Source organism: Macrotis lagotis, chromosome 3 (genome assembly GCF_037893015.1).
Source record: "Macrotis lagotis isolate mMagLag1 chromosome 3, bilby.v1.9.chrom.fasta, whole genome shotgun sequence".
NCBI classification, from domain to species: Eukaryota; Metazoa; Chordata; class Mammalia; order Peramelemorphia; family Peramelidae; genus Macrotis; species Macrotis lagotis.
Window position 1 is genome coordinate 50,170 of NC_133660.1, and position 27,455 is coordinate 77,624.

Genomic DNA, 27,455 nt, shown 5'->3' on the forward strand with positions numbered 1-27,455 from the left:
CTTCCCCTGGCCTGTCAGCCCTTCTCCGGCCCCCTGGCTCCCCCACCCCCCGGGCAGGACCATAACCCCCAGGTCTACCTGCTGCAGAGAACCCAGTGTACTCAAAGCAATTGGAAACAAGTTGAGTAAATCCCCTGTTTACAGAAACGCTGTCCCACCCAGCCCCTCAGGCCTGGGTACAACCATCCTGCCTGACCTTCTTGGACCCCGGCTCCTTTGGCCAATAGGTTGACCAGGTGCTGTGAGCATGTGACACCACCCACCTGCAATGAGGGGGGCCACACCCAGGTCTCCAGCCCTGCCCTGGGCAGGAGGGGGCAGTGGGGGGGGGGGCTCTGCCTTTGCAGACTCAGACCCAGATCACACCCTGCTGCTCCTCCTGCAGCTCTTCTGAAGGGGCCTGTTCCTTGGGGGCTTCTGGGGAGAAAGCTCCAGGTATTGGATCCTCCTGCCCTCCGGGGTGCTGCCCAGGCCCCACCCTGAACCAGGCAGTCGTCCCTGGGTCCCAACCTGCCATCCTTCCCCAAGCCCCCTCCTTCCCTTGCCTTCAGCAGCACCCTCCTTCTGTCCCGGCCAAGATTTAGATGAAGCAGGCCCAAAGGGCCGCATGGGTGATCCTTCTTACTGGACTCCTGCAGGCACCTCCAGCTGCCAAACCCCAAAAAAGGAGACATTGACCTTCCCACCCACCCCCACTCTGTGTTCCAAGGCTTTCATGATTAAGAGCCAGGCCTCAGAATAGGAGGAAAACCCTAGAGGACTTGGTACAGTCAGGAGCCTCTCAAGGTGCCCCCAACCACCAGGGACAGGCCCCAGTCACACAGTGAAGACCCCTCCCTCCCCTGGGCTGCTGATTTATAAAACCCACCAACCAAGCCTGGCCAGGCCTTGGGAAGCCTGGCTCCCAAACTGCCTGGAAAGGACAGAGACCCACACTGGAAATCACTGGGCACAGGGCTGACACTCCTCTGGCTCTGGGCAAGGGAGGGCCCATGGACAGGGCAGAGAACACGTCCACCCCTCCGAGGCCTGCAGCTGGCGGTGGTCACTGAGTCATCTGGGCTGCAGGGATGCAGGGGATCCCCAAGCCCATCCCACAGGGTGACCCTTCAACAATCCCCGAATTGGGGGGGGGTGCAGGAAAATGAGTTTGAACCAGCTCAGGCAGGAAAGGGGATCAGCTCTCCTCCTCCCACCTTGGAGCCTGGAGGGGCCTGAGGGGCCATCTAGTCCAAACCCCAACATCTCCCATATGTGGACACTGAGACCCGGGTCCCTCACCGAAAATCTCCATGGTTTCCTAACTTCCTAACCCTAGTCTCTCCCCCAGGTCATACTACCCTTAGGTTACTCCAGCCCAAGCACTCTGCCCCCTTACAAACAGCAACACAGGAACAACCCAACAGCCTTTATTCCTGACAAAGCCCAGAACGAGAAATGTAAGCAACTGTGAAGCAGATACAACAAGACAGAACAATCAGGGGCAACTGGGGCTGATAGGGATAGAGAGCTCACCTGGGGTGAGGAGATCCCAGTACCCATCTGACCAGCCCTGGGGCCTTGGGCAAGTCCCTTAACTGCCATGTGTCCCACCTACAGTAGAGAAAAGGCTCCCACCCATACCCCCTGCATCCCCCCTAGGGGTAACTGCTCTCCAGAGTCAGGGCCTCTATTGGGGGACCATGATTTTGTGTAATAGGGAAAGTCCCAGGAAGAAAAGCGCCCCCATTCCCAGCCCCCGGAGATGGGAAGGCCACAGTGCCAGATGAGAGACAAAGTGTCCAGACGTCCACTGCCCCTGGGGCCAGGGCAGCCAAGGGAGACCTTAGACAGGAGGAGGGAAGTCTTTGGCCTGGTGGAGATAGCAAGGCAGTGAGGTGGCCCTCCCTTCTCCAGGGGAAAAGAAATAAAAATCCCAAAAGCCCGAGGGGAGAAGAGATGAAGAGTTCCCAAGGGGCTCCTGGAGACACCTTGGTGAGGCCCAGCAGGGGAAAGATCCAAAGCAGTGGGCCAAGCCAGATGGAAGCCTGGAGGCCAGGGGGGACTGAGGCAGGGGCCAGGGGAGCAAGGCATGGGCTCATAGGATCTTGCAGCGCTTAGCCCTGCATTCCTCATCCTGCTCAGCCACGGTGAGGCTCTGCTGGACCGTCCGAATCTCCCGAACCAGCTCCCAGAAGGCTTCCTCCACGCTCTGCCGGTCGTGGGCAGAGATTTCTATGAAGGGCACCCTGAAGCCCTTGGCCGCTTTCTTGCCCAGGGCCCAGGTCACCCTTGTGTTCAACCAAGGTGTTCTTGTTGGCCACCAGGACAAAGGGAATGTGGTCACTGCCCTTGACCCTCCACAGTACCTCCCATAAGATGTCTGAATCCACGAAAGACTTGATGTCATCCACAGCATAGATGCAGAGAAAGCCTTTCCCCCAGCACATGAAGGGCCACTATTGGCTGGGGCGATCGTCCCTGACTGTGGCATGCAGAATCTCCAGTTGGCAGGGCTCGCCATCCACCACCAGATGGATGTGGTACAAATCGCGCAGAGTGGGGTCGTGCTCTGACACAAGGGAATTATTGATCAGCTGGAGGATCAGGGCACTGTTGCCCACCTCACTGCTGCCCATCACCACCAGCTTGTACTTAGCCATGGCCCTGCTGATCACCTAGGGAGACGGGGTCTACAGAGGGAGCCTGTGACAGCTGAGGGACCCTAGGCCACCACTGTACCTCTCCAGAGCCCTCCTCATCTCTTCCCTAACACCTAGCCTCGGGGCCCCTCCTTTCCCATCATCCCTTGCCCAAAGACAAGCAGGGCAGGCTAACCTTCCCTAGCAGGGGTCCTTCGGATGTACCCACAGTCTCAAATTAGGGCCAGATCCCCAGAAACAATGCTCACTCATTCATCATCATTACAAGGAGTTCTTGGAGAGCAGGGTGCTTGGGGCCCAGTGATACAGCTCTCTGATGCCCCTGGGCCTCTCCTGCATGAGAATCCCCACCAAGGAACTGGAACTATCTGCTCAGAATCAGTCTGGGGTTCAGGGTCAGTCAATTTCCTGTGTTCTCTCCCCCCAAGACCCCAAGAATGTGCCATGTCCTCATCCATCCATGGGGACTAAATAGGTACTGCCCACCTTCCCTAAAGCAGGTTGTGGTCACTGCCCTCCATTCTTAGGGGAGATCACAGTGTCCCCATGCCTTCTGGCTCTCTGTACCCCACAAGGGCCCAAAGTAAAGGACCTTTGGATCATTTCTCCTCCTTTCTGGTTGAGCTTTCACATCTGGAAACTGTGCCCCTCCCCCAGAGACTCGCCTCCTCCACCCTCCAGCTGTGCCCAGAGAATAGGCGTTCCAGGGCCCCCCATGTACTTTCATGCTGCTCGGTTGGTGCCACAAGTGGCCCGAGGAGGACAGAGGGCAATGGGACTCACCCCCCACAGCTACAGGGGCAGGGCTCCCCATCAGTGCGGCCCCGGGGACTCAGCTAAGGCTGCCAGTCCACTGCCCAGCCCAGTCACTCCCCAGATCTGTTCAGGTCCCCCTGCCTCTATTTACCCTATTCTGGAGGAAATGGAGCTGCTTTTATAAGAGTGATATCAGGAAGGCTGAGAGCGCAATGAGGGGATCCTATCTCCCTCCAGTTCCGCTGAGGACACCAGCTAAGGCCAGGCAGGAGACAGAGAGGAGCTCCCCCAGTTCATGCCTAGGCATCCTGTGGTTGGCAGTACCACAGTGGTGATTCCAGCAATGAGGAGAAAGGCCTAACGGACACAGTGAGCCAGATCCACATGCCAGGCAAACAGCATGCACCACACTCAACAACAGACCACAGAGACCACCCTCCTGAGAGGACACAATCGCCATGGAGGAGCAGGCCTGGTGACCAGGCTATGATGTCATTACCAGAAGACATAGACTACCCTGCAACATGAGGGGGGCAAGTTACCCCTCAATTTTCTATATATATATATATGTACACTCACACATGTGTTTGGTTCAAATATGTTCCCCACGTTGTATGCCCCTCCAAACATGTATGGGGTCAGTACAATCCGCGACAGCCCTCCATTCAGAACAGTTCCCACCTCCACCATGATCTCAACAGTGAGGGCCCTCTACAGGAAAACTTCATTTCCTCGCTGCATTGTTTGCATTTCTTTCTACATGTACTGCTGATGTGGCAAAAATCACAGAAGCTGAGGAGGCTCCATGTAAATTGATGCTACATAATCTCGTCTCATTGCCAGTCAGTCCTTTTGTACCTTCCAAAGTAACTCAATGTTCCACTCCCAGCACCGGGCTCTTCAACCTTTGGCATCCCTCCTCCAATCCCTGGTCCTGGCTGTCTACCCACCAGAGCTTAGACTAAAGGACTTTGTTGGCAAAGTGATATATCTGTGGTTTAATAAGCTATCCAGATTTGTCACACCCATTCTTTAAAGAAACACGCCTCTATTAATTGTTCACCCACCATCTTACCTAAGCACGTTGCTGTATATTTTATTGAAAAATTCTGAGGCTATTCACCTAGATTTCCCTTCTCTTCCTTTTCCATCTCCCATTGCTTAGATGACTGTAGTCATTGTTCCTTCCTTCATGCATCTCATGATGTGATGACTCTTCTTGCCAAGGCTAGCTCCCCCAGAATCCAGCCCTTTCCCAACTTCCCTATTTCTTCCAGGAGCACCATCATGTGGCTCCAGACTTTGTGTTCCCTGCATGGCCAAAGCTCATGTGTGGAGAGGTAAATGCAGAGGGAACAAGGAGGCCTAATGCACATGACCTGTGTGCTTCCTGCACGGGTGCAGCTGTTCCCATCTGGAGGGATAACTCAGCCTTCTTGGGTTTCAGGTCCCCAGGCCTACTCCCCACTGGTCGCTGCCACCAGGAATTGGGACAAGTGGTGTATAATGCCCACCAGGCACAGGAACCTAGCTGCCAGGCTCACTAGGCATTTCCCCCTCCATTGCCCCAAAATGGCCATTGCCCAAATTCCCTTCACTTTTCCTGTGGGATTGCCAAGCACAGGTCCCCTGGACATGAAGTGGTGGGGCTCCTCCCTGTCCCCCACTTCTGACTTCAGCTTCAGTCCCCAGCTGAGCCAGGGGAGGGGACTGCCTCCTTGCTCCTTCACCTTTCCTGGTATGGGCAAAAGAAGCCCTAGGCAAATGGCCCAGAGATAAACCTACCCCCCCCCCCGTGGCTGTCCCCATCAGGAGGCTTACCTTGATTGGAATGGGATTTCGTTCTCCAAGAGGAGAAGGGGGCTGGGGTTTCCCTCTGACCCAGGGGCAGCCTGAGTGGGGCTGCAGGTATGACTAGGTAATGGGGAAGTACAGCTTCCAGTTTGGGCATCTACCCAATGGTGAGAGTTCATGGATTCTTCACACACACACATCCTCAAAGCTTGAATCCTTTTGTTGTTTCTGAGGCTCTGTCTCTTCCTATCTTCTTCAAGACTGACATATTTATAAAGGGAGACATGGAAGGAAGCCATGTCTCCCTGACATAGACCTGGAGGGCTAGCTCATGTCCCATTATGTTCTCTCTTCTTCGGTCCCTCATGTACTTATAGTCTGCGCCAGATGAAGAGCACCTCCCATCCTTTTGTAGTTCCTGATCTTCCTGGACCTTCTGATGTGTCTGCAATTTTTTTCTGCTGAGGGGAAGAAGCTAATGCTCCTGAATGTTTTCTTACCATCCAACATGCTGGTCATGAGCTTACATCCATGGGTGCTTTCTTAGGACTCTTCCTTCAGGTTCTGGATCCACCGATGTGGATGTTGTGCACATCTATTGTGTGGGATTTTTTATAAATAAATGGAGGAGCCTATCTGGGATCAGAGTCCTGAGAGAGGAAGCCACAATTGAATAATGGCCCCAGGCTCATCAGACTGAGCATGTCCTGAGGTCTCTCATCTCCCTGCTAAGGATCACTATCCAGAGGAGGAAATAGGACTCTCATGTTCCATTAGTGGAGATAGTTTGTTCCCAGATCAATGTTCCTAGTGGCTCTCTTCTGTACGGTCTGTGTTAGGATTGACTAGATGGCTTCTCCTGAAGTGAAGAAGAGTCAGCAGAGTAGCCCAGATCTTCTCTTCCGCCCTGTCTCATTCTGTCTTTTTTCTCTTCTTTGTTGTAAACTATTCTTTAGACCCTTTCCCTAGAATTGGAGCAAAGAGACTGTAAAAATAAACCATTGAGGGGCAGCTAGGTGGCACAGTGGAGAGAGCACTGGCCCTGGAGTCAGGAGGACCTGAGTTCAAATCCAGCCTCAGATACTTAATTACTTAGCTGTGGACCTTAGCGAAGTCATTTAACCCCATTGCCTTAAATAAAAAAAAAATTAAATTACAAAAAGATAATGTCTTAGAATGGTAAGAACAGCAAACTAGAGATACACAGACAAATTGGAAAAATGGTCCCTGCCAACAAGAAACATATTTAATAAGATGATTTGAGGAGGGTAAGAATATTAATAAGTAAGGTAAACAGGAGAGGGATCCTAGAGAAAATGACACCTGAGCTGAAAATTTTAAGAAGGCAAAAAGTGTAGAGAGTAAAGGAAGAGCATTTCAAGCATGAAGAAGGTAGAAAACGGTGTTGTCCGGATCATTAAACAGCAAATAGGTCAGTCTGAATGGAGTGTTGTTGTTTTTAAATCATTTAGTCCTGTCTGACTCTTTGTGACCCCATATTTATGGGGTATTTTTTGCAAAGCTACTAGACTAGTCGGCTTCTTCCTTCTCCAGGGTCCCTATTTTCAATTTGAAAAAATTGATTTGCCCAAAATCACATAGTTAAGTGTTTGAAACTAGGTTCGAATTCATATCCTCCTGACCCCAGGCCCAGAACTCTTCTCTACTTCACCACCTAGCTACCCCCATGAATTGAGTAAAATTAAATGTCTGGGAAATGTTTTAAATGTCAAACGACGGAGTTGGCTTTTTATATTAGAATGAACAGGGAGTAACTGAAAAGAATCTTTAGGGCATGATCAGGGTAATGAAAGATTCTTGCTTTCCTTTTTAGAAGAATATTTTGGCAGTTGCTTAAAGGATGGATCACAGATCAGGGAGAAGAGGAAATTATTATACTAGTACAGACAAGAGGTGAGGACGACTTAAATATTGTGGAACTCCCCTGGGTGGAGAAAAGGACAAAGATAATAGAGATGTTATGGAGGTAGACTTAGAAAGTCTTGGCAACTCCCTAACTTGGTCATAGAGGAGTAATAATGGAGAGCAGTGATGGAAAAGTGACAGTAAATTTGTGAACGTGGATACCTCAAAGATTGCAGTGCCCAGTGAACAAGCACATATATACAGAGCAAGTTGGATACAGGCTAAATAAGAAATAATTAACAGGGAAAGCTATCAGTAAGTGATAGGATTTTAGTTAGGGCTTAAAGCAATCCAGGGAATTAAGTATAGATGGAACTGAGAAGGGAGAGTGTTCCAGAGGCAAGGAGTAACCTGAGACAGACCCAGAGTTGATAGGATTTGGCAACAGCAACAACAAAACCACCATAGCAGTAAGATTAGTAATAGAGGTGGAAAGAGGAGGGGGTTGGTAGAGAAAGTGGTAGAGGGTGGGGAGAGAAAGGAGAAAAAGTGCACTCAGAAAAGGCATTCGAAAGACATTTCAGTAAGGGGGTTCATTGATTATGACCCAGTATATTACAATGAGAGGAGCTATCCACAAGTTAAGGCAAATAGGGGAAGGATGTGAAAGGGAAACAGAGAACAAAGATTCTCTGAAAAGGGAAGAAAATCAAAAATAAGAAAAAAATTAGAGAAATCAGGAAGGATGTGGTCTGAGAAAAGACCCTTGACTTTAGTCACTAAGCTGTCTTTGAAATCCTTGAAGAGAGCATTTCAGTTGCATGATAGAGCAAAATGTCTGACTAAAAGAGATTGAGAACCAAGTAGGAAAGGAGAGTAGATAGGAATCCTAGTTCAGCTGTGGAAGCCTTGGCTCAAAGGGCCACTTCCAGGGTACTCTCTCCTGACTGATGGAGATTGATTCCTACCACTTTCATGCCTGTGTTCTGGCAGGCAGAACTGATAAGAATGGGAGAGAGGAAAAATCCCAGCTCCTTTAGCCTGCAGCTTGGAGAGAGAAGATTCTAGTCTCTCTTCAGGTCCTCTTCTTAACAGCTCTGCCTTTTTAGAACTCTTCTTCCTTTTTGGACTTCTCTCATGTCACACAGCAAGTAAGGCTCAAAGGTAAGTTTTAAAACTGAGTCCTATGGGGTAGCCAGATGGCACAGTAGAGAGAACAACAGTCCTGGATTCAGGAGGCCTGAGTTCACATCTGACCTCAGACATTTAATATTTACTTAGCTGTATGAACTTGGGCAAGTCACTTAACCCCATTGACTTGCAAAAACTGAGAGAGAAAAAAACAAGTTCTATGACTCTAAGGTCAGTATCCTTTCCATTGCTGTGCATAAGTTTGAAGGGATCAAATTAATGTTTGTTTGCTTGCTTTTAAGAATGGGGGATCCTGGAAAGGAATCAGAAGATTTCATTATCTTTCCTTCTTCTCAGCTAACCTCCTTGAAAAACTCCTATGCAATTGGAGAGAGAAGAAGATTCTATTCCTTCTGCTCTCACTCTCATCCAACCCCTCTCTAATCTAGCTTCCATTGTCCTAATCAAAGTGTTCTCCAAACAGATTGTGTATTTCATTGCTAAAATCCTAATCTACATCCTACAGGTTCTTTACCTGGCCGCAACATTGACCAAAGTTGACCATCTCCTGAACATTGTCTCCTTTCTATGTTTTCATGGCATTGCTTTCTCCTAGTTCTCCCATTTTACTATTCTTTCTTAATCTCTTTTGAGGTCTTTGTCATGTCCGTTAACTAAATGCTCTTCCCTGCAGTCATTTATCTATTCTCTCAGCACTCTCTCCCTTGGTTCAGTGACCATCTCTATGGGGATGATTCTCAGATCAATTGATCTAGCCCAAGTCTCTCTTGTCATCTTAATTCCCACATTATAAATGACCTCTTGGAAGCTTCCACCTGGTTTTAGTTCACCCTTAGTCATTCCCCACTAATACTTTCATCATCCCACATTGCTCATTGTCTAAAAGGTGCCAAGTTCTTATTTTTCCACCACAAAACTCCAATCTAACACTATAACTTTTGAATCTGGACTTTTGAGAAGAAAGAGGGTGTGAAAAAGAGTAGGGGAGAGTGAAAAGGAGGAGGAATCAAAGGAAGAGGAGGAGCTGTAGGAAGGAGGGGAAGAGGTGGTACAAAAGAAATTGGAGAAAGTGGAGAAAATAAAAAATTTTACGGCCATCAGCTTGAGCTTGTTTTATTATTGAATACCTTCAATTTGAGAGAGATGGAAGGAAATTCATTTCTTAAAGAAAAAAAGATCTTCTATTACTCAACAGAAGTTGGAGGTACAGGTGGACAGGTGGAAGCTGTAGTCAAACAAAATGATTCTGATTTCATATTTTCAGAATGCATTTGAAAGACATCGGTATATTAGACAAAGATTGAAGATGAAAACATACCAAGGAGAGATTCACCTTTGGGGAGAGGGAATGAGAAGAGGAGTCCTGTGGACATTTGATCCTGAGGGCACTGGGGAGGTTGAACTTTGGTTAATGTTGGGGCTGGCTAATTAGCATTGTGGGAGTGAAATGCTGTGAGTCTAACCAGAAAGCGCCCTGCACACCCAGGAGACAACAGAAGCATGCTCTATCAACATTGTCAACTCCAAGGTGTTCAGTCCCACTTGCTGGACTCTCTCAATCTTCCCCAGGCAAGCATTGGAGGAGAAGGAGACAAGGATTACAAAGGAGACAAGTACTCCACCAAGATCTCCAAGTGCTCCATTTATTTATCAGAATAAAAGTGCTTAAATACCTTTCCGGTCTCATGACAGTTCCCAACACCCAGGGATACAAGATCCTCAGTGCCCAGGGTACAGAGAGAAGACAAATCCAGACATAGAATACTGTTTTTTATCATTTTAGATCCCCAAAGTCTCCCTACTCATAGAAATTGTGGCATGTCAGACTTAAAATGATAAGAGGAAGGAAGATAGAGATGGGGAGAAATGTAGTTCAATCTTCTTTTCTGGGTGGAAAAAATAGAAAAAACCCACAAGGTTGTGTGTTCGAGATTGCTGAACACTTCCCATCTTGTTATTGCAAGTATAGAAGTAACCATTCATTTTCTCACTGGTTCATTCAGTAAGTTGGCCAAGCAGGCAGCAGGAACAGCAAGAGTGGATGTGCCTCCGGTTATGCAATAACAGTGAAGAAATTCAGGGGAGATTAGAAGTCATAACCAAAGGAGGGAGAGGATGACTTTCCAAGTCATTTTCCTGTGGGCCTGGATTATTGTATCGTCTTGCTTTAGTTTTGCTTCTTCCTTCTATTTCTACAAATCATAATGGTCTTGGAGGTGACCTGTATCCAAAGGAAGAATTTCAAATTTGTCCCTGACTGAAACCAGGAGTAGGATGAGGAGATCACAAGGAGTGAACAGTGGCCACCAGCTCTACTAGCCAGAACTGGAGGCGGTGGGGGGTAATGAAGATTGAGCAGGGGGAAAGTTTTTCTAGGGGAAAGTTGAGTTGGATCATTTAATCCTATAAACCAGGAGAGCCAAGGCCCAGAGGCAGGAGTCGATCCCTGAAGTCTAAACGTCTGGAAGGGACCCAGGTGAGTTCTGGTGTTCAAGCTCCAGGCCCCTGTTCAGAAATCAGGCCTGGGATCTCGAAGCTTGGCTGAGTAGCCAAATGATGGGAAATGGGGAGTGTGCCGTGCTGGGCCCAGAAAATATGCCCAGAAGCAGAAATGGGCATTTCTGAGAGGTACAAAGAGGGATGGAGGGATGCAAGACTTCCCGGGAGGAGCCAAGACAGCAGTGGGAAGCCATCGTGCTGCCAGAACTTTCCCCTGCACATCTTGAACTGAAGCCTCTAATACAGAGAGAGAAACAAAATCTCAAGACAAAATATCATGAAAGATCTTCTGTATCCAAAGTCTTCAAGAAACATAGGAATTGGTCTCAGGCTATGGAAGAGCTCCAAAAAGATTTTGTAAAGCAAAAGAAAAGTAAAGGAAAAATTAGGAAGAGAAATAGAAAGTAATGCAGGAAAATCATGAAAATAATCTCAGCAACTTGGTGATGGAGATACAAAAAATATCAGAGAAAATATAATCAGTTTAGGCCAAATGGAAAAAGCAATCCAAAAGACCAATGAGGAGAAGAATAACTTAAAAGGCAGAATTAGCCAGATGGAAAAGGAGATAAAAAAAAGCTCTCTGAAGAAAATAAGTCCCTCAAATTTAGAATGCAGCTGAGGGAAGCTGATGACTTGATGAGAAATCAATAAACAATAAAACAAAACCAAAAGAATGAAAAACTATAATAAAATGTGAAATATCACGTTGGAAAAACAACTGCTCTGGAAAACAGATGCAAAAGATATAATTTAAAAATTCTTGGGCTACCTGAAAGTCATGACCAGGAAAAGAGGCTAGACTTCATTTTTCAGGAAATCATTCAAAAAATTGCCCTGATATCCTAGGAGAAGAGTTTAAAAGTGAAATTAAGGGAATCTACCGATCACCTCCTGAGATTACCCTCCTCCCTCCCAAAAAACTCCCAGAACTCCCAAGTCAAAGAGAAAATATTGCAGGCATTCAGAAAGAAACAACTTAATTACTTTGGTGTTACAGTCAGGATTACATAGGATTTGGTAGCGTCCACATTAAGGGCTCATAGGGGTTGGAATATGATATTCTTGAAGACAAAAGAGCTTGGATTACAACCTTGAATCAAACACCCAACAAAACTGGACATCCTCTTTTAGGGGAAAAGATGGACATTCAATGAAATGGGGGACTTTCAAACTTTCACGTTGAAGTGACCAGAGCTGAAAAGAAAGTTTGACTCTGCTGAATCATAGAGAGGGTAGATGGGAAGGTCTAGTTATGAATGATTCAATGATGCTGAACTGTGTATATTCCTGCATAGGAAGAAGACACCAACAACTCATATGAACCTTCTCATTTATAGGAGCCATTACAAGGAGCATATATAGAACAAGGTACAGGAGGGAGAATAAGGGTATCATATAAAGATGGAGTCAATGGGTGAAAAAGGAATGAACTGGGGGGAAAGGAAAAGGAGAGATTGAATAAGCTAATATATTTCATGTATAAGAGTCAAGAAAAAGTTTTTGCAGTGGAGTGGAAGGGGGAAAGTGAAGGGAAATGAGTGAGTCTTCATTTTCATTGAAAATGGCTCAGAGGAAATAACATACACACTCAATAGAATATAGAAATCTATCTTGCCCTAGAGAAGAGAGGAGGGGAAAGAGATGGGAGAAGGGGGACAGAGGGAGGGGAGAGAGGATGTAGGTGATAGAAGAGAGGGAAGATTGTAGAAGAGGGTAGTCAGGTACAACACTTCTGACGAGGGATAGGGTGATAGGAGAGAGAGAAAATAGAATAAATGGGAGTAGAGAGGAATAGAGTGAATTGAAATATAGTCAACAATAGCAACTGTGGGGGAAATATTGAAGCCACTTCTCTAATGGAAATATAGGGTAGGGCACTAAGGATACTACTCTGGCACGTGGCCAGTAGAGTACAGTGAGGATCACAGGGGCCAAGGTTGGAGAGGAGAGTCAGAGGCCAGCAGGAACAAAGCAAGAATTGCAGATTTGCTCTCTTTCTCAAGTCCATATCAGGCAATTCTCTGAAGCTGAAGCAAGACAGACAGATTCAGGGAGATTCTCAGAGACACCTCTGGCATCAAATCTCTCATCATGCTGAGATCACCAACCACCTCATCTTTACACCAACCATTCAAAAACCCTCCTCTTTGCCTAACACTAGCCCTTCTTTTGTTCCAGGGTCTCCAGAGTATCATCTGGGAGTGAGAGACATCTGACCACTGTATTGTCATTGCCTGGAGATAAAGAAGGAAAACACTCCAATCAGGTTCATACATGCCTTCTTTCGGAACTAGGGGAGGAAAGAGAAGAGAGCCCAAGGAAGGGCTCCTGGGGGCAGCCTTTTCTCTGCTTTCTCCTTTCTCATGTCCCAAAGATACCATGGCCTTGCCCCTACTGTCTGCCTTCCATGAAAGGGGAAATGAATGACTCCAAGACTGTTCAATCTCAGACCCTCATTTGACAGAGGAAGGAAACTGAGGCCAAGAGGAGGGCATCACCCAAGCCACTCAGAGCTTGGGGGATCCCCTTTCCCTGTGGCGTTCCTTAGTCCTTGCCAAGTATCTCCAACTCCATTTCCTTTCCAGAGGCTCCTCCTGGCAGCACCCCCTCCAACCTTTTTCCTATCTTCACCCCAGGTTAGAGCTTTCCTGCCCCAACTCCTTTATTTACAGCAGGGAAAATAGAGGCAGGAAAGAGGGTGATGTGTATAGTCCAGGGTACTATAGTTATCGGAACCCAGAGTAGGGAGAGACCTGGCTGCCTGCCTTCTAGGCTATGGCACCTTTTCGGGGAAAGGAACAGAAGTCCAAGCCTGGAATGTGGATTCCTTAGTTAAGAATAGGGTTCACTCAGCTCCTCCCCTGTCCTGGAGGGGAAGCTTGGCAGAGGACCAAGTTGAGCCCTGGGCTTACAAGAACTGAACCCCACCCCCAGAGTTCACCCTCCAAGGTGGGATTGGGAGAAAAAAACAAGCACTTACCAACAAGCTGCTCTGGTGACTTGTTTTTTTGTTGTTGTTTTAGTTTTTGCAAGGCAGTAGGGTTAAGTGACTTGCCCAAGGCCACACATCTAGGTAATTATTAAGTGTCTGAGGTCACATTTGAACTCAGGTCCTCCTGACTCCAGGGCCAGTGGCTCTATCCACTGTTGGGGAGAGAGCAGCTTCCCAGTGCCCCCATTAGGAAGAGAGAGGTCGTCTGGGCATAGGAAGATAAAATCTAAGTATTGCTGCCTTCAGAATGGTCACACTGGGCTAAGGGGAAAACCTAAGCTCCAAAAAAAGCCAATACAAAGAAGGTATCCATGATTTTCTACCCTGGGAGCAGGAGAGGGCTCAGGTTGGGGTGCCAGAGCCCGAGGAAAATCTGTAATTGGAGAGAATCTCCCAAAAGGCCAGGCCAGTGCATAGCCAGGTGCCCACGTGGCTAGGCTGTTGAGAAGGGCATGGCGGCAGGACTGGAGGAGAGGTTCAACCATGGGAGGAGGCTGGAAACTTATTCTAGGTCCCAGAGAAACTGGCAGGTCTGTGTCTGGCAGAACTGAGTAGGCATGCCCGACCACAGGGCAGGAGTCTCGTGGGTCAGTTGCTGTGGACCTTGTTAAAAGAGCAGAGTGCTGAATCATCTCAGTGAAGCCCCCCCCCATACATACATACACCCTAGGAGCCCCCAAGCCAAAGAAGCCACAGTTCCTCAACTCACTACCAACTCTACCAATGGCTGGGACAATTCAGCTGTTTATCTTCAGCTGCTGGCAGTGACCAGAGGATGCTCTGATGCTGAGACCCTGGAGAAGCCAGAGTGTGGGTCTGCTGAGTAGGGGTCCACAGAACCAGGGTCCCCAGAGCAAGGGTCCATGCCTGCCTCTGCTGCCAAGGAAGAAGTTGACTCTGGCAAGTTCAGACTCTAGGAGCCTCTGTTTCCTCCTCTGTGAAGTGGCAGTGATAATAGTATCCCCCTCCCAGGGTGACTGAGAAGAACAAAGATCTGGCAGCTGGAAAGGGTTAGGGTTAGGGTTAGATATTCCATCTGGGAGATCTAGAAATGCCAGGGAGTGTTGTGATCATCTCACAATAAATAAAGTTAATAATTTAGTCAGCAGGTGAACAGTGGACCAGAGATCCACTGAAAAGGGGTAGGAGCATGGCATCTGGGAAGAGGGTAAGGAGTCCCTATGTCAGGTAGCATGGGGGGGGGGAAGCGCACAGAGCTGATTTTTCTTAAGAGACCAATTCAGCCACTGTCCGCAGCAGATCATGAGTGCCTGGCTAATCAAGGGCCCAGCTACAAATGATGGAGGACCTCTGCTAGTGAGGATGAGGTGGGCTTTGATCAGAAGCCTGATGCAGCGAACCAGCCCAGTGTGAAGGACTTTTCCCAGAAGAAGCCAGGTAGTTATGCAGTGATGCCTGGCTGACTCCTGGCTTTGAACCTCAGGGTTATGGTTGTTTCAAGAAGAGAATCTTTTCCAATGTAGCCAACCATGGGACGAGAAAATGATGGAGCCCTTCTCTCTGGGAAGGGTTAATCCACCGGGGCAGGGGAACGTGATAGCATTGTATGAAAAAGGTAAAGAGGACCCTGGGAAGGCTTCTCTGAGCCAAAGGAGGGGTTCGACCAGGACCAGAACAACTCAGGCAATGACCACCATGTTCATTCTAGAGACAAAGGCTTTGAAAAGTCTTAAGAACCGGGATCAGATCAAAGGCAGGTGGCTGAGAAGAGGCCACTCATTTATGGGCAGAGATGCAGGAGACAGACTTCCAGGCTCTGCTAATGTGGGCATCTGTCTTGCAGACTAAGAACATAAAAGAAGAATATCTCAAAGTTATTTAAGTTGTTTAAATTATTTAAGTTTAATTTATTTGGTAGTGGCTTAGTAATTACCATCTTCCTTGATACACCCAATAACCCTGTGATTTGGCTCTACTATGATAGCCATTTTACAGATAAAGAAACTGAGGCAATACATTGGTAGGAACTACTATTGTATATAATTGGAAAACAAATAAAATGTTTATGTTGAAAATAAATGTAACTAAATTTTAAAGAAAAGAAACTGAGGCAGACTGCTGTCGAGTAACTTGCCTAGGGTCACTCAAAGAGTAAGCATCAGAGTTCTGCTTTTAACTCAGGCTTTCCTCACTCCAAGGTCAACCCCTTTCCTCATTCTAAAAATGTATTGAGAGATTTGTTTTACAAGGTGTTTGCTATCCATAAATGAAAGAAATTTGTTGGAGTGAGAGAAGAATTGATCACTTTATTGATGAATCCTGAAGGATCCAGGTGCCTTACCTAGCGTGCGGCAGGAGGTGGTGCAATTACATCAGGTATTATATAGCTTTTAGAATCCGTTTCCTCTCCCACCTGGATTTTCATAGGCTCTCAGAATTTGAGTTACAGTCTAACAGGTATATCCATTTCATGACATGTCCCTAATATGATCCACCCCATCATATGACACATGTTGATGAACCTCAATTGTCACAGGGGATGTGTGGGATAATATTTGAGTACCTGATTTTGCAATCTCAGTTGCATTAGGTCAAGATCTCTAGGATCTTGATGAGTTAGGGACTAGTTTCTTCTTAGTTTAGGTTTGTCATTTTTGGAATCAGATTAGGAGAACTCTCCCAGTTTTATGATTGGCTGGGCCCATTCCTCCTTTGTAATGGATTTGATAGGGAGCCTCCACCGTGTGGAGACCTACAACATCCTCCCAGTGTTGTTTTTATTTGGTCAGTGGTGATAGCTGGGAATTGGAGGAATAGATTAATTTTTACAAATTACTACTTGAAAAATAAAAATTTAAGAACGAAGAAAGTCCTGGGGACAAGGGGTAGGAGCAGGGGTTTTCCTGCTCCTTCTACAACCTGAAATTCAATCAGAGCCCACCTTCAATGGCTGGTACTTTTATGACTGTAGGCAAGCCAATTTACTGCCCAGTTTCCTTCAATTTAAACAAAAGACCAGAGACGTCATTAAATTACTTACACAGTCTTACACAGTTTAAGCTACCAAATTAGTTCTTGGAATTACATATCATCAAATTCAAGCAGAAATTGATGGGTAGAATTAAAAAAGGAAAAGAATGGCAAAAAAGCAAAAGGGAGACTGCATCTTCAAATGGACCATTGCTACCACAACATTGGCTCTTCTCAGTGATACAAATGAGCCAAGATGACAGGACCCAGGATGGAAATGCCATTCACTTCCAGAGACAGAACTGATGGAGTCTGAGTGAAGGTCAAGCACATAGTCACATATTTCTCAGATTTTTTGCTTTGGGCCTGGGTCTTCTTCATAACATAATTAATATAGTAATATACTTGGCATCACTGAACATATATAAAATATAGCAAATTGCTTACTGTCTCAGGAAGGGAGAGATAAAATATGGAACTCAGAATTTTTTAAATGATGCTAAAAATTGTCTTTACATGTAATTGAGGGGAATATACAATTTTATTTTTTAAAATGAACTATGCCCAGCATTGTCTGGTCCTAGAAAACAGAAAAAACAGATTGAATTTGGCATCCAATAGAGGCAAGGAAGATGCTAGGTACTCTGTTGGCCTCTGGGTCCAGAAGAGGGACTTTTCAGCCAACAGAACCAAAAAGAGAAATTAAAATATGGAATGGAGGAGTTTGGTTGTATGGGGATAAAATGAGACCCCCCCCCCCCAGTTTGAGAAGGTTGGCCAAATGAAGAAAATCCAACAGGCCAAGGTCTTCTCCATCCAGAGCCCCAAGATGGTGTTCAATGTATCCCCAAATGAAGAATGGCCCACTGAGGCCAGTGAGGAAATCCACCCAGTAAATAACCAGCTAGACACAGACACAAATGCTTTATAATGAGGCACAGGGAATCAGCACCTCATTGAGACACCCATTGGACGGGGTGGGGGTGGGGGGGGAGACAGAACCAGACCAATAAAACAGGGACTGATTGAAGCTTCGGTTTTTGGCCTTTGTTGATGTCTGTAGGATGATAGAACAGGGTTGGAAGGAACCCAAGGACCAGAAGGGGCAGGGACTCACCTGTCCGGGCAGAACAGCTGAGCATGGCAGGGCTTTCAGTTTCAGGAGGGGTCATTTAGAGGCCAAAGGGTCTACAAAGACCAGGTAATCTGAAGCCTTCACTTTCCAGGTGAGGAAAGGGGCCCTAGAAAGGGGGGAGCCATGTGTCCACGGGTCATAGAAGGAAGGACTAGAACCCCAGCAGCTGCCATGTGCATTAGACCCCTTGGACAAAGACAGAGATGGACTTCCTCTGGAGTCTGACATTCCTGGGGACCCCTTGTCAAATGTTAGGAAGGTGAGGAGCCTGGGCAACCCCTAGAAGAGAGGACACTGTCCACCCCACAGACATATGGGGCCAGGGGATCACTGTGGGGTTTGCACCCTGTGGGGCAGGGAAGGGGAATGAGACTTTAATAGGGTTTTTTTTCCCTTGCCCCTAGGATTCCCGACCTCCTCTGTATATCAGGCATGATGATGCCCCTGGCAGAAAGTGGAATCATGATCTGAGAGACAGCACTCACTGGAAGACGACACCCTCCTGTGTCTGAGAGAAGAAACCGAGGCAGAGAGGCTAGAGGATTTCCCTGGGGCTGATTGGGCTAATGGGTTCCAGGCTCCCAGGCCCAATCTGGGCTTGGTTCAGCAGCTGCCTTCCTTGGAGGGGGGACTTCATCTAGTTGGCCTCCCAGGTCAGGTCCATAGACTTCTGGTCCTTCCCCTTCTCTCCCCCAAAACCTTCTCAGATTTTGAATCCCACCAAGCTGAATGTGACTCCTGCCTCAGTGGATCTCAGCCACCTCACCTCTCCCTGCCTCCCCTAACCTGTTCTCCCCTCTCCCTGGCTCAGACTTGCCCCAGATCAGGGACCCAGAGGACAAGACTCTCCCCACCCCAGACCTGCTGAGTCTTTTCCTCTCGCCCAATTGCCAGTTCCAGCCTGGGTCCCCACTGGACCCATGTTCCAAGGACTACACTTGTTTGAGGGACGGCTGGTCCTAGACACCAGGCCAGGCCAAGGCCACTTGCTAACCCAACTAGGGATGGGCTGGGACCACCTCTTCCTGGCCTCACCTCCTTCTCCTAATCCCTTCTCAAGTCAGCTCTCCCTCTAAGACAATGTAAGTCCCTCCAGGGCATACCTGGAAGGTCATCAGATTCCAAGGTCTTGCAGCCCTCACAGCCTCTCCCCCATTTCCTTGGTGCCCTTGGTTACCCCCAGACTTCCTAGGCTTGCTGAAACCTGCAAGGTCTGGCTTGGTTTAGGGAAGGGCCAGGGAGAACTGAGGCTCCAGACATGGAAAAAAGAAGCCCTGGAGTGAACTCCTTGGGGAAAGTGACTGGAGGTTTAGGACTTCCAAAAAGACTTCACCAGTGTGATCTCCAATGACAGTCCCCCAACTCTGGGTGGGTCAGGTGCCATGACTTCCATTTTGCAGATGAAGAAACTGAGGTTACGAGAAGTCAAGAGTTCACAAGTTTTCAATCTAGTTTCTTTTATTTTGTTGGGGTTTTTTGAGTTTTTTTAGAAAGGCAATGGGGTTAAGTGACTTGCCCAAGGCCACACAGGTAATTATTAAGTGTCTGAGGCCAGATCTGACTCCAGGGCTGGTGCTCTATCCACGGTGCCACCTAGATGCTCCTTCAGTCTAGTCTCTTAATTAGACCTAGAGTTGGGTAGTACTCTACAAGCCATTCAAACCAGCTCCCCATCTCCCTGCCCAGGGTCTCCCTGTTAAAGTCCCCTGCCTTCCTGCCTCCCCAGCCTGGCTGTCTCTCTCATGGGCCCTCCCACTGCCCTCCTGCTCTTCCTGCCCCCAGCACACCAGCTCCGGAGAAACCACAAGGAACACACTTGGAAACAACCAAAAGGTCTTTATTCCTCATAAGAGTTAGACCAAGAAAAGTAACTTTGGGATTCAAACACCAATGCCCCGCCCCCCCAAGAGGGCAGCTGCAGAATCCCTCGCACCCTGGTTCACACTGGCACAAGGCCCTTTTAACCTGCACTCCCGAGTTGGCACAGGCATGCCCCCATCCCTAAGTGGATGCTGATGAGTCCCAACAAGAATCCCCTGAAAAGAACCTGATGTGGTCCAGCAGGGCCCCCCCCACCCCTGAGGAAACTAGAGAACAGACTGAAGGAGGAAGGGAGCAGGACCAGGGGAGTGTGGGCACTGGCTCACAGGATTGTGCAATGCCTGGACCTGCGGCCTTGGTCCTGGGACCACTGGATCTCCCAAACCAGCTCCTGGAAGGCCTGCTCCATGCCCTGCCCGGTCTTGGCTGAGGTTTCCACATAGGGCACCCTGAAGCTCTGAGCTCCTTCCCAGCCCATTTCTGAGTCCACCATCCGGTGGACCAGGTCCACCTTGTTGGCTACCAGCACCATGGGCACCCGACTGTTGCCCTTGATCTTCTGAACCTGATCCAAGAAAAGGTTCATGTCCACAAAGGTACTGATGCAGTCGACCATGTACACAAAGAGGAAGCCCTGGCCCCAGCGGATGCAGTCCTCAGACAGGTCCTGGAACAGCTCCCTTCTGAAAATATCCATGATGGCCACCTGGCAGGGCTCCCCATCCACCACCAGCTGCCCGCGGTACAAGTCTCTGACAACATGCTCCGACTCCTCCATGAAGCGGTTCTGGAGCAAGCGGATGATCAGCGCACTCTTGCCCACAGCACAGCAGCCCAGAACCACCAGGTTGTACTGTGTCATGGCCCTGATGGCTACCTAAGGAGGCAGGGAAAACAGAGAGTGCCTGTGAGAGCTGGGGAACCCTAGGCCACCTCCAGAGTCCTAATAATGTCTTCCCTAAAGCCCAGCCTCAGGGTACCTCCTTTCCCATCATCCCTTGCCCAAAGCCAAGCAGGACAGGCTAACCTTCCCTAGCCGGGGTCCTTCGGATGCACCCACAGGCTCAATTTAGGGCCAGGTCCCCAGAAACAATGCACACTCAATCAACATCATTATAAGGAGTATCTGGAGAGCAGGGTGCCAAGCCCTGGTGTACAGCTCTCTGATGCCCCAGGCCTCTCCTGCATGAGAATCCCCACCAAGGAACTGGAGCTGTTCTGAGCCAGTCTGGAGTTCAGGGGCACTCGATCTCCTGTGCTCTCACCCTCCCCAAAGAACACAAAAAGGTGCCATCTTGTCTTTCCAGGAGGAGTAAATAGGCACTGCCCACCTTTGCTAGAGGGCATCATGGTCCCTGTCTACCTTTCTTAGGGGAGATCACAGTGCCTCCCATTCCTTCACAATCTGTGCACCCCCTGAGGGCTTGGTTGGCTGCTGGATCTGGGCTTCAAGTTGGATCCTGATTTGGTTCTATGTCTTTGGCACATGTGGCAGAGGGAGCAAAGGCCTTCAAGTCATTTCTTCTTTCTGCTAGAGCTTCTACATCTGGAAGCCAGTGGTCCCCCCCACCTTACCCCCTCCCACCCCCACCCAAACTGTGCTCAGAGAAGAAGGATTCCAGGGCCTTCCCTCTGCAGCCCGGGGAGGACAAAGGGCAGTGGGGCTCACCCCCACAGCTGCAGGGGCAGCCCCCCCCCAGTCAGTGAGGCCTCGGGGTTTCCGCTGAGGCTGCCAGCTCGCCCCCCAACCCGGTCACTCCTCATTTGTGTTCAGGTCCTCCTGCCTCTACTTACCTTTCCCGGAGGTGAGAGCGCTGAGCGAGAGGGCGCCCCAGGGACGCGGGACACGCGAGGGCGCGGGATGAGACACTGAGGCGCCGGACCGGGCAGGTGGGCTTCGCCGCAGCCCGCACCTTCATCCAGAACGCTCCGTCCCAGCGGCTCCGCCCCCAGCCCCGTGGCCTCCGGGAAGCCCCCTCCCCACACACACTGCCCAGTCCCAGGCTGGTTAGCCTGTCCCCCGGGGGGTCCTCCACGTGGACTGGTCAAGGGAGGGGCCCCCGGCGGAAGAGAAGGAACTGGAGCTGCAACATTGTATCCAGTGGGGCCCCGAGGCGGGGGGGGGGGGCGGGCTGCAAAGACCGGAGCCCGGGCTTGGCCGGGCCACCTGGCAGGCAGACGGGGCCCTTGGGTGCCCACTGGCACTGATCCAACTCCTTAGTGCTTGTTGTCAGGGAGCATTTTCAGGTCCAATGCTCTTCCATTGCCACAGATTCCCAGCCGGGCTCGCCTCCCCAGGTTGCACAGGGCAGCTTGCTCCACCTAATGCCCCAGGTCTTTGCTCCTGAATCTATCCTGGCATCATCTCGCCCCTCTTTAGCTCCCCCTTGGCTCCTGCCAGCTTCAATCTGGTCCCAGGGAAAGACAGCAGCTCCCAGTTTCCCCTCAGACTCTCCCCTCACCCTTAGCATTTCCCAATTTGTTCCCCTTAGCCCAAGGATGTCTCCTCCACTTCTGGGTCAAAGATCTGCTGGCCTGGTCCCACCCTGACCTCCAGGTCTTCCTCTCCCTGACTCTTGGAACCTGAAAAGGCTGGCACATCCCAGTGGTAGAGGACTGAGAGCCAAGGACCCTAAGGTGGAACTGATGCAGAGGGAAGGGAGCCTCAGCAGGACCACACTGGACACAGGGAGAGGGAGGTGGGGTGGTGACCGACCAGGAGATCCATAGCTCTCTCCCTAATGAATATTGGTGCAAAAATCTCACACAAAGTTTTAGCAATGAGACTTACCACAAGTTAATACCAGGATAATACACCCTGATCAGGTTGGATTCATACCAGGCAGGCAGGGATGGTTCATCATTTGGAAAACATTCAACGTAATGAAATATATCAATAGTAAAACCAACAGAAATCAGAGGATTATCTCAATAGAGGCTGGAAAAGCCTTTGATAAAATGCAAAATCCCTTCCTATTAAAAACACTAGAGAGTTTGGGGGTAAATGGAGTTTTCCTTAAAATAATAAATAGTATCTTTCTTAAACAATCAATAAATATTACATTTAATGGGAAGAAACTCAAAGCATTTCCAATACATTGAGGGTTTGAGGGTGAAACAAGGATGCCCATGATCACTGTGACTATTCAATCTAGTATTAGAAATGCTAGCATTTCTGAAGGAATCAAAATTGGCAATGAGGAAGCAAAACGTTCACTGTGTGCAGATAATAAGATGGTATACCTAGAGAGCCCGGGGAAAATCATCTTAAAAACTCCTTGGAACAATTCACAAATTCAGCAAAGTAGCAGGAGAGAAAATAAACCCACATAAATCATCAGCATTTCTATATATGAACAACAAAGCCCAAGAGTGAGAGAAAGAGAAATTCCATTCAAAATAACTGTAGACAACAGAAACTGTATGAAGACAATTATAAAGGTCTCCTCACCCCAATGAAGTCAGCTCTAAATCATTGGAAAAAAGCCAAATGCTCGTGGTTCAGTGGAGCTAACATAATAAAAATGACAAAGGAGAGGAAAGTAGAGAAAAGGAGAGAAAAGAAGAGAAGGGAAGAAGAGAAGAGAATTGAAGAAGAGCAAAGGGAAGGGAAGCAAAGAAAAGATCGTTTCACTTTGGATTGGCTCAGAATTCTGCACAGGTTTTTCAATCAGGGCTCTACCCCTCAGCAATTTCCCCATGGGGACGGCTTTCCACTAAATGAAGGTTTTGCGGGATCCCCCCCATTTGATGGTATAACAGTTTTCATGTTCCTTTACTTGATTTGTATGGTAAATATTTTCTTCATCCTGAAAGAAATTAAGATAATTTTTAACCTTCTTTGAAATTATCAGATGCTGTCTCTCTGTTCCCCCGCCCCATCTTTGCCTCTCTCTCCCTCTCTCTCTGTCTCTCTCCACCTCTCTTCCCCTCTTCCCCCGTTTCCCCCTTCCCCCTTCCCCCTCCCCCTCTCTCCTCTCTCCCCCGCCCCCTCTCTGCATCTCTCTCCCCCTTTTCCACCCCGCTAGTGGCCTTGAAGACCTGGGCCTCCCCCTCTTTTGACCCAAGGGCAAAACAAGGCCCTCCCTAGTGTGGTCTGCTGCTGGGTGATGTTAGGTGATTTCAGAAAGCTAGCTAAGAGGTGGGTGACTTTGAAAAACTTTATTTCTTTTGTTTTTGAATGTTGTCTTTTTCTTCCCCAATAACTTCTTTAGGCATTGCAAAACTAGTTTATTGACTTATTTTTCCCACTATATGCCAAGATAGTTTTCAACAATCATTTTTTGCAAGGTTTTGAATTTCATATTTTTCTGCCTCCCTCCTGCCTTCTCTTCCTCCTCCCCCTGCCCTGATAGAAAGCAATCTAATATAGGTTGTAGGGTGATCATTTTCCTTTATGGTCATATTGGTCAGTCTGATAGGTGTGGTATGAGGTCGTTCTGTACAGTTGTTTTAATTTGCTTTTCTCTAACCAATAGTGATTTGGAGCATTTTATGAAATACTAATTAAAGATAGCTTTGATATTTTCATCTGAGAATCACTGTTGCATCAATTGGGAATGACTGCTATTTTTAAAAACTTGACTCTATTCTCTGTGTTTTAGAAATGAGTCCTTGATCAGAAGTCCTAGCTGCTAAAACTGTTTCTCAACATGCTGTGCAAAAACTTTTCAATTGAATTCCAAACAATTATTCATTTTGCATTTTATAATGCTCTGTCTCAATCTCTTTCTCTCTCTCTCTCTCTCTCTCTCTCTCTCTCTCTCTCTCTCTCTCTCTCTCTCTCTCTCTCCTCTCCTCTCCTCTCCCCTTACCTTCCTTCCTTCCATCATAAACTCTTTTCTTAGACATGACCTTGTAAGACCCTGAATTCTGAAACCTATTAACTTTTGCCTAAATTCTACTCCTAAGTTTCTTCCTGGTCATCTATTGGACCATGCAATGCGGGAACCTCCCGAGGACCTGCATTCAATGATAACACACCACACTATCTCAAGACAACCAGCAGATGCTTGGAACTCCCCTACTGAACCATATATCAGGTCTCTCCTCACTTTACTCGGGGTTCCAGGATCCTAGCCCTGACCTAGGACGGAACCCTAGCTCGAGCTAGTTTAATAAACCCTTGCTATTGCATCTCCATCGTGTCGAGTGCCTCTGTTCTGTAACTGGAGACTTTTCTCGGACCTTAACAACCTGACAGATAAACTATCCCTGGTTCTCCCTATTCACTTATGATATGACCTTTGTTATCCAAATCCTGGATGCACTCGGACCTTCTCTTGATTTAGTGTGTGAGACGTAAGGATAGGCTTCGATTTTGGCATACTATCTGCCAGTTTTCCTAGCAGGTTTTATCTGAGACTGAGTTCTTATCCGAGGTTGGAGTCTTTGGATTTCTCAAACAGATTGCTAGTTATTCACCCCTGTTTCTTTTGCACCTAATCTAGTCCAGTGCTCCACCACTCTGTCTCTTAGCCAGAGCCAAACAGTTTTGATGACTGATGCTTTAGCATAGAATTGTAGGTCTGAAATGGTGAGGGCACCTTCCCTTTTAGTTTTTTTAATGGGCTTGCTATCCTTGACTTTATTTTTCCTCCATTGATGAAGTAATATTTTGCAGTTTGGTATGGTAGATAAGTCATTTAATTCAGATAGAATTGTCATTTTTGTTATATTATATGGACCTACGAAGGAGCAGCTGACATTTGCCAGTTATTTGGCACTGATTTTATTGGTGTGAAAAGCGTTTATAATTATTTTCAGATGGTTCCTGAGTTTACCATGACAGGTGGACTTCTAAGTATTTTATGCTGTCTACAAGTCCTTTAAATGGAATTTCTGTCTCTCTCTCTCTCTCTCTCTCTCTCTCTCTCTCTCTCTCTCTCTTGCTGCTGTGACTTGTTGGTCTTCTCTAGAAATGCTGATGATTTGTGTGGCTTTATTTTCTATCCTGCAACTTTGCTAAAAGTGAATCATTGTTTAAAAGCAGTTTTGGGGGGAATGATTTTATAAGTAGGTCATCAAATCATTTGCAATGAGTTTAAAGTTTGTGCCTTCTTGCTATTCTGCTTCTTCCATTTCTTTTTCTATTCTTATTGCTAAAGTTAATATAACATTTCTAATACCATTTTGCATAATAATAGTGATAATGAACATCCTACTTTATGGGTAATTTTTTGTTTTTTTTTTTTTCACCTTTTTCTTCTTCTCCCCTCCTCCCCCTCCTTTAAGAAGCCAAACAACTTAAGCTAGAAGATTTAGGTCTGGGAGAGGTGTTGAAAAGCAGTTCAACAGATCCTCCAGGCCCTCCCCCACCCACAGCCCCCAAGGTAAAGGCTGGCTTGGGGCTCTCTAGGGAATGCAGCACCAGGGCCTTTTCTGAAGGTCCCCAGGATGCCCTCCTCTTAGACAGGCCTGCATGGCTCTTCTGGGGCTCTGGTGAACTTTACTCTCTCCTGAGAGAGGTGGATGAATGGGGATGGACCAAATGCAGATGGAAGCCTAGGAGCCATAGCTTGGCCTCTCCCCTGCCGCCCTGCCCTCTGGGCCTTCGGGCCTTTCCCCCTTCCCCCAGTGGCTGCGGGTTTGGTCAGTCCTTGGTTGTTTTTGTGGTTTTTTTGGCAAGACCTCACTGGGAGAAGAGTTCCCCTGCCCAGGTTCTTCTCGTTCGGAAAGGCAGACAGTTTGGTTTAGTTGACACTGGTGCCACACCACCACAAAAAGCCCTTGGGCAGGTGGAAGAGCATCAACTTGGCCCAGGCAGTTCCACAGCGTGCTCTCTTTCCTGCCGGTCCAGCCACCAAAAAGGAAACCCTCAAAGCCTGGAATTTCCACCCTTACTCTTCTCACCCCCCCTTCCTCCCTATCTCTCCCCTTCTCTGCCCCCTGTCCCCCTCTTCCACCCAGCTAGTGACCTTGAGGACCTGGGCCTTCCCCTCTCCTGACCCAAGGCAAAACAAGTCTCTTCCCCAGTGTGCTCTGCTGCTGGGTGATCGTAAGTTGATTCTGGAAAGATGGCTCAGAGGTGGGTGACTTTGCAAAGCTTTATTTCTTTTGTTTTTGAATGTCCAATGACTTCTCTAGGCATTGCAAAACTAGTTTATTGACTTATTTTTCCCACTATATGCAAAGATAGTTTTCAACAACCATTTTTTGCATGGTTTTGAATTTCATATTTTTCTGCCTCCCTCCTGCCTTCTCTTCCTCCTTCACCTGCCCTGATAGAAAGCAATCTAATATAGGTTGTAGGGTGATCATTTTCCTTTCTAGTCATATTGGTCAGTCTGATAGGTGTGGTGTGAGGTGGTTCTGTAGAGTTGTTTTACTTTGCCTTTCTCTCATCAATAGTGATTTGGAGAATCTTATGAAAAACTGACTAGAGATAGCTTTGATATCTCCATCTAAGAATCATTGTTCCATCATTTGGGAATGACTTGTATTCCTAAAACCTTGACTCTGCAGGGGCGGCTAGGTGGCGCCATGGATAGAGCACCAGCAGGAGAACCTGAGTTCAAATATGACCTCAGACACTTCATAATGACCTAGCTGTGGGGCAAGTCACTTAACCCCACTGCCTTACAAAATCCTAAAAAAAAACTAGACTGTTCTCTCTCTGTTTTAGAAATGAGTCCTTGATCTGAAGTGCCAGCTGTTAAAACTGGTTCCCAACTTTTCAAAGGTTTGTGCCTTCATGACCTCTTCTAATTCCTTCCATTTTGTTTTCTATTCTTATTGCTGAAGCTAACATTCCTAATACCATTTCAGATAATAATAGTTATAATGAGCATCCTACTTTATGGATAATTTTTTATTTGTTTGTTTTTTTTTACCTTCTCCCCTCCTCCCCCTCCTTTAAGAAGTC

The 27,455-nt window shown here is 47.6% G+C and overlaps 1 long non-coding RNA gene and 1 pseudogene across 1 annotated transcript; one reads left to right on the forward strand and one right to left on the reverse strand.

The window, feature by feature from the left end:
• The first annotated feature begins 6,695 nt into the window (after positions 1 to 6,695).
• LOC141517227 (uncharacterized) lies at positions 6,696 to 17,592 on the forward strand. Its single transcript, XR_012476809.1, has 3 exons — positions 6,696 to 7,106; positions 12,008 to 12,080; positions 12,891 to 17,592. It is a non-coding gene; the product is annotated as an uncharacterized LOC141517227 (long non-coding RNA).
• A 1,730-nt stretch (positions 17,593 to 19,322) lies between these two features.
• LOC141517198 (GTPase NRas pseudogene) lies at positions 19,323 to 26,014 on the reverse strand (annotated as a pseudogene).
• Positions 26,015 to 27,455: the final 1,441 nt, after the last annotated feature.